Source organism: Tenrec ecaudatus, chromosome 5 (genome assembly GCF_050624435.1).
Source record: "Tenrec ecaudatus isolate mTenEca1 chromosome 5, mTenEca1.hap1, whole genome shotgun sequence".
Lineage (NCBI taxonomy): Eukaryota > Metazoa > Chordata > Mammalia > Afrosoricida > Tenrecidae > Tenrec > Tenrec ecaudatus.
This window is the reverse complement of record NC_134534.1, coordinates 30,743,318-30,749,760: the sequence shown is the minus strand read 5'-3', so window position 1 is coordinate 30,749,760 and position 6,443 is coordinate 30,743,318. Positions and strand designations below refer to the sequence as shown.

At 45.6% G+C, this 6,443-nt stretch overlaps 1 pseudogene; it reads right to left on the bottom strand.

Moving 5' to 3' along the window:
- Positions 1-4,686: 4,686 nt before the first annotated feature.
- On the bottom strand, positions 4,687-6,125 carry LOC142447960 (elongation factor 1-gamma pseudogene; annotated as a pseudogene).
- Between the last annotated feature and the right edge of the window lie 318 nt (positions 6,126-6,443).

Genomic DNA, 6,443 nt, shown 5'->3' with positions numbered 1-6,443 from the left:
GCTCTGAGGGAGAAAGGCTGGGCTTTCTTCTCTCAGAAAAAGTCTCGGAAACCCACAAGGGGTCGCTACGGGTCCACGTTGACTTGATGTCAGTGAGTTTGGTTTATTTCGAGTGGAATGTGCTAACCATTCACCCCACTCAGGGACTCCTTCCTCATCAAATACCCCCATAACTCACTGTTCCCCTGTTTGCGGCTACAAGATTCAGTGTATTTTCACTGTATCGGTGCTAGCCTGGCATCTTTGTGAGGGATGACAAAACAGGGATCTAGAAGATGGAGCTGTCCTCAGAAACCGCTTACACTGACTTGCCAAACCCACAGCCATTGACTTCGTTTCAAGTCATAGCAACCGCAGGACAAAGGAGAGCTGCCCCTACAGTGTCCAAAGCTGTGACCTTCACAGAGGCGGCTGGCACATCTTTCTCCTGAACAGCAGCTGGGGAGTTCAAAATGCCCACCTGTCAGTCAGCAGCCAAGCATTCCAACCACTGCGCCACTAGGGAACCTTACAGTTAAGCTGAAAATAAAACTGACATCTGTGTGGAGAAAATGCCCCATTACTAAAATTTTTAAATATTATCTAGTTGTTGTCATTGTTCTTTGTGTTTCTTTTCTTTCATTTTGATGTCAGAATTCATTTTTGTAAGGCATTTTCATATACTGCTAGTGAAAATAGAGATTATAGTACATATTACAGTCTCGGGATCATAATGTGGGGAAAATCTGGCAATTGGGGACTCTAATAAAAACATTTTAAAGTCAGAAAAATATGCAAACCCACTGACCATAAAAAAGAACAGGCATTCCAGAACACTTCCTGTAGAATCTGTCTATAACCCAATAGGCAGTCGTTTGAACAGAACAAGAGGGCACTTTCTGGATTAAAATCAGGAAAGATGGTGTCAGGGTTTAATCCTTTCATCACGTTTATCCAAGATGAATGCTGAGCACGTAATCAGAGGGCTGGTCTAGATGAGGAATCCGGCATCAGGATTGGGATAAAACTCATTCTCTGTGATACGCAGAGAATGTAGCCTTGCTGCTTAGAGGAAAGAGGGCAGTGTTTGCTTATGAAGACCAAAGACTACAATCTTCAGCTCACATAGAAAACAAAAATCCTTACAACTGGGCTACTAGGTAAAATTATGATAAACAAAGAAAAGATTGAAGTTGTCAGAATTTCATTTTACTTGGATCCACAATCAACACCCATGGAAACGGCACTCAAGAAATCAAACCACGCCAAAAAGAAGGAGAAATCGCATCAAATAAGGCTTTGAGCGCATCCGCTGTAAAAATAACCTCTTGATGGACATCAGTACAGATAGCAACTGGAAACACAGGGAATCCAGGACAGATGACTCCTTCAGGACCAGTGGTGAGAACAGCGATGCCTGGAGGGTGGAGAGAATGTGGGGTAGAAAGGGGAACCGATTACAAGAATCTACGTATAGCCTCCTCCCTGGGGAATGAACAGCAGAGAAGAGGGCTGGGGGAGACGTCAGACAGTGTAACATGACAAAATAATTACAATTTATGAATTATGAAGGGTTCATGAGTAGGGAGAAAAATGAGGAGCAGATATTAAGGGCTCAAGTAGAAGTCAAATGTTTTGAGAAGGATGATGGCAACAAATGCATATATGTGCTTGACACAATGGATGTATGTATGGATTTTGGTAAGAATTGCTCAAACCCCAATAAAATGATTGTTTTAAAAAAAAACCTCTTAAACTGTTAAAGAATAAGATTTTGGGACTACGGTGTACCTCCCTCAAGTCATAGTATTTGCTCTCAACTCCTAGTCATGTAAAGGTTGGACAATGATGTCTGAAGATGCATTACAAATTATACTGGGGAGCAATATTAAATATGCCATGGACTTCTAGAGCACCTAACCAATCTGTCTAGTGCACCTTGAAGAGGGAATGGCTAGATTTCACCCCATGGACTTTTGACATGTTTCCCAAAGAGATTCGTCTCAGGAGGACATCCTCCTTGGTAGGCTATCAGGGACAGAGTGGAAGCTCCACCGTGCGATGGACTGACCCCGTGAGTGCAACAGTGGGCTCACACTTAGTAACGAATGTGAGGAGAGTACACGATTGGGCAGTATTTCACTCCGCTGCACCTAGTTGCATGAGTCAGGAATAAGTAACTTGATGGAACTTAACAACAATTACCATGTGTTTTCATTCTAGAACTTTTTCCTCAGGATGTATATCTCAACTCCCTGTTAAGGGGCTAACCACAACATCAGCAGTTCAAAACTGCTAGCTGCTCCACTGGAGAAAGATGAGGCTTTCTACCCTGTTGAGGAGTTATAATCTCAGAAGCCCTGTGGTACCCTGGCCTACAGGGCCACTGAGAGTCAGAATTAACTCGATGGCAGTGAGTGATAAGAGCAGAGCACTAGGTAGACATCGACTAAATACATGATTTATTTTGAAACAATAGATTTAATATTTTCTACATCACTTGATGCTACAAGGATATGTTTGATGTAATGGGTTCTAAAAATAATTATAATTTATATCAGTATTCAAACTTTATTTTTTAAATGTATACATGCCATGGAAAGTGAAAAACAACAAAAATGTTTTAAAACATAGCTCCTTGGAAAGACAAAATCATAGGCATTTTTTTATTTCTTTTTTAAAACTCTATTTAAAAATAATAAAACATTAAAGAATATCACTTATCAGGAATGCATTTAAGTTTTGAGATCCCACCATTTTTGTTTATATTGTTATGTTTATAGCAAAATGTGTAGCTACACTATTATAGAATGTCTTAAGCTGTATTTAAACTTTCCAAAAAATCATGTACACCAAATGAATCCTTTAAAGTAAGGAATATGGGAAGTGTCCCCTCAGATCAATATTTCAAATTATATACTTGAGAATTGGCTTTGTGAGCAAACATCACCTCTTCTTATCTCAGTTTCCTCATGCCACCAAGACAAAACAAATAAACAGATGAAAATGCAAATGTTGTCTTGAAAGAAAGTAACTTTATTTTTTCACAATTCGCGAGGCTAGAAGTCTGAATTCAGGGTGTGATTCTAGAAGTAAGCCTTCCTTCATCTATGGCTGCTTCTGAAATAAATGCCCTGTCTGTCAGTGTAGAACTGTGTGCAACAGGATTTTCAGTTCCAGCATTGGACTTGAGTCTCAAATCTTTCCGTTAGACTCCTCAGCTTCTAGTAGGTGCTGGCAAGCCTTAGGCTTGTTTACTAGTAGATGAAGCCCTCTCGCGTGTCTTCATTCACAAGGGCATCTTCCTCCTGTAGGACCCCTGGTGATGTAGACGTCACTTATTAGGCAAAACCATCAACCCCTCCTTGGGTGAAAGGCAAGGCTTTCTACTCCCAGAGAGAGCTATGGTCCTCTAAATCCATGGGGTCATTTTTACCCTGCCCGTATAGAGACACTCTGAGACGGAATTGACTGGATGTTTGGCTGTTTAATTTCTTCCTCCTGTGTCTCTCTGTGTGTTTCTGGTTGTTATTAATTGTCCTCAAGTTAATTTCAACGCATGGTGACCTCACAGGCAAGGAGTGGAACAGCTGTGGTCATTTAGAAGCAGACTGCCAGCAGCTGCCTCTGGGTGGGTTTGAACCACCAGCCTAATCAGGTAGTGATTAACCATTTGTGCCACCCACCTACCTCTCTTGTGTCTGTGTCTCCCTTTTTGAGACACAGCTCAGAAGGGATTAGGTTTGGAAATCACCCTACTCTGGTGAGACCCAATATAAATAATGAAGGAAGGCGCCTATTTCCAAAGAAGGCAGGATGTACGGGTATAGCAGTTAGTACTTCAACTGTTTATAGAGCACAATGCAATCCATACCAGACCAAGTTCGACAAATCACAGTGTATCACCTTGGGACAGTGTAACAATTCTCCTCTGCAGGCAGGGGTTTAGAGTAGCAAATCCTCATATAAACATGTGAGACTGAAATGACTGGATTGTGAAGAAATGGGCCCTTTGGAAACAGTGGCAGGAGCTCTTTGTTCTTTATTTTATTTATTTTATTTTTTGCCTCCTTTAATTTTTTTATAAACATTTTATTGGGGGCTTATAGACTTCTTATCACAATCCATACATGCATCCATTGTGTCAAGCACATATGTACATTTATTGCCATCATCATTCTCAAAACATTTGTCTTCCACTTGAACCCTTAATATCAGCTGCCCATTTTCCTCCTAACCCGCCACTCCGCCTACCTCATGAACCCTTCATCATTCCTCAATTGTTATTATTTTGTCATATGTTACACTGTCTGACATCTTCCCCCAGGGAGGAGGCTATACATAGATTCTTGTAATCAGTTCCCCCTTTCTTTCCCACGTTCCTTCCACCCTCCATGCATCGCCACTCTCACCACTGGTCCTGAAGGAGTCATCTGCCCTGGATTCCCTGGATTTCCAGTTGCTATCTGTACCAATGTACATCCTCTGGTCTAGCCAGATTTGTAAGGTAGAATTGGGATCATGATAGTGTGGGGAGGAGGAAGTAATTAAGAACGAGAGGAAAGTTATATCATCTCCTCCCTAAAACCCTTCAGTAAGGGGGTGTCCGGTTGGCTGTCGATGGGCTTTGAGTGTCCACTCTGCACTCACTCATTATTCATGGGCTTTGAATCTCCACTCTGCACTCACTCATTTACAATGATATGATTTTTTTTTTCACTGCTCAGCTTCCTTTAATGACCCCCCCATCCATCACCCCACAGGGCAGGTGCAGGCGGCGGGCCAGCGGCAGGCCGTTCACTTGAAGATCTTGCCCTGGTTGAAGGCTTTGCCTACGTGCTGGAAGGCCCCCTCCCAGGAGAAGTACTCTTGGACCAGCGTCTTTGTCTCCTCACTGCCAGGATCCAGTTTCCGCCATGTGTACGACTCATAGTCCACCTGCCAATCTGGACTCAGCGGAAAGACAAGCTCTTGGCCTCTGAAGACCCAAACCCCCGAAATGGAGCTGCTGTTGTTGGTTCCAAAGAGGATAACGCTGGCGAAGGCATTCTTCCTCAGCTTGTCCAATCGCTGGAACATTCCAGTGATGAGGTTGCAGCTCATGAATGTCTGGCTCAGCTCCTCGGGGAAGCAGTACTCGGCGTACCACAGGGACCAGCCTTCCTTGTCAAAGTGCTCCCAGAAATGCGGCAGCGCCACCGAGAGGGTGTCCTCGTTGGAGTACTTGCGCTTGAACTCGTCCAGCACGAAGGGACTCTTGGGCAGGTGAGCAAAGGGGTCCTTGGCCTTGGGCTCAGCGGCCAGCGCCTGTTCGCATTCGTCCATCTCCTCCTCAGGGGCAGGAGCCGCGGCCTTCTTCTCTTCTTTCCGCTCTGCGGGGCCTTCTGCTTCTCCTCCTGGGGTGCCTTCTCTTTCCGAGGGGTGTCCTTCTTGGGCTGGATCTCAGCAAACTTTTTAGCGTCAAACTGTGCCATCTTCTCACAGAGCTTCACCTCCCCCAAGACGGCCCGGAACTGGGGCTGGTGAATGCAGGTGAGGAACCAGCGGTTGGTATTGGGGAAGGCCTGACGGAAAGAAGGCTCTAGGACCTGTTTGTAGAGCCACAAGAGGGTGCAGACGACTGTGATGTCAGCCAGGGTCACTCGGTCACCCACCAGGAAAGTCCTGGTTTTCAAGTGGGCATCCAGCAGGCCCAGGATTCGCCGCACCTCCTCCTTGGCATTCTCGGTGGCCTGCTTGTTGTGATGCATGATGCCCAAGGTGGGGAACACCCAGGTACTGGCTGGGGGGACGATGTCGCTGTCCGCGAAGCTCACCCACTGCACCACCTGGGCTGCTGCCTCTGGGGTTCTTCCCCGTAGCTCCTCGTTGCTCACATAGTAGGCAATGGCATTGCTCTCAAACACACAGAAGCCATCATCACCTTCGAACGCCGGGACCTTGCCAGCAGGGAATTTGCGGAGAAATTCGGGGGTGCGGTTGGTTTGGCCGAAGTGGAAGTGGGGTGGTGTGGACAGCACGCGGATCTGAGCCCCACTGTACTGAGCAGCGATGAGGGCCTTGCAGGCCCGCCAGTTTTCTGGGTATGTGTACAGGGTCCCAGCCGCCATGGTGATTCCGCAGAGAAAGGGGGTGGGGCGCTCGACGCTGCCGCAAAGTACGCCGCCCGATATGATTTTTTATTCTTTGATGCTGATACCTGGTCCTTTCGACAGCCCGTGGTCACACAGGCTGGTGTGGTTCTTCCATGTGGGCTTTGTTGCTTCTGAACTAGATGGCCACTTGTTTATCTTCGAGCCTCCAAGACCCCAGACACTATATCTTTTGATAGCCGGGAACCATCAGCTTTCTTCACCACATTTGCTTATGCACACGTTTGTCTTCATTGATCTTATCAGGAAGGTGGGCACCCACTGATATGATTTTTAGTTTTTTGGTGCCTGATAACTGGTCCCTTCAACAGC